Raw genomic sequence first — 725 nt, forward strand, 5'->3', positions numbered from 1 at the left:
AGAAGCTATCAAGAGAACTTTGATGATCAATACCAAGAGTGCTTTGAAGATGTGATGAAAACAATCACGCAGTTGAAAGTGAACGTGCCTTTCCCTGACCGGGAATCCAACCTGGGCTGCGGCAAAAGTACTGACACCTCACCAATAGACCATCAGGGACCACCTTTTGTGATAGAAGCTATCAAGAGACCTTTGATGATCAATACCAAGGGTGCCTTTAAGATGTGATTAAAACATCATGCAGTTGAAAATGCCTTTCCCTGACCGGGAATCGAACCCAGGCCGCGGCGGTGAGAGCGCCGAATCCTGACCACTAGACCATCAGGGACCTTGTTTCTCTACAGAAGCTGTCAAGACAATTTGACGATCAATAAAAAGAATGCTTTGAAGATGTGATGAAAACTATGAATCAGTTAACATAAACATGAATTTCCCTGACCGGGAATTGAACCCCGGCTGTGGCGCCAAAAACTGACCACTAGACCATCAGGGACCATATTTCATGATAGAAACTATCAAGATGATCAATACCAAGAGTGCTTTGAAGATGTGATGAAAACAATCATGCAGTTGAAAGTGAATGTGCCGTTCCTTGACCGGGAAGCCATCCTGGGCTGCGGCAAAAATACCGAAACATCACCACTAGACCATCAGGGACCACCTTTTGTGATAGAAGCTATCAAGAGGCCTTTGATGATCAATTCCAAGGATGCCTTTAAGATGTG

The 725-nt window shown here is 44.6% G+C and overlaps 1 non-coding gene across 1 annotated transcript; it reads right to left on the reverse strand.

Annotated features, from left to right (window-relative positions):
• Window positions 1–256: 256 nt before the first annotated feature.
• On the reverse strand, window positions 257–328 carry trnae-cuc (transfer RNA glutamic acid (anticodon CUC)). Its single transcript has one exon. It is a non-coding gene; the product is annotated as a tRNA-Glu (tRNA).
• Window positions 329–725: the final 397 nt, after the last annotated feature.

The sequence above is a fragment of the Poecilia latipinna genome, unplaced genomic scaffold (genome assembly GCF_001443285.1).
Source record: "Poecilia latipinna isolate Pla-1442-1.1 unplaced genomic scaffold, P_latipinna-1.0 Scaffold10529, whole genome shotgun sequence".
In the NCBI taxonomy this organism is placed as follows: Eukaryota; Metazoa; Chordata; class Actinopteri; order Cyprinodontiformes; family Poeciliidae; genus Poecilia; species Poecilia latipinna.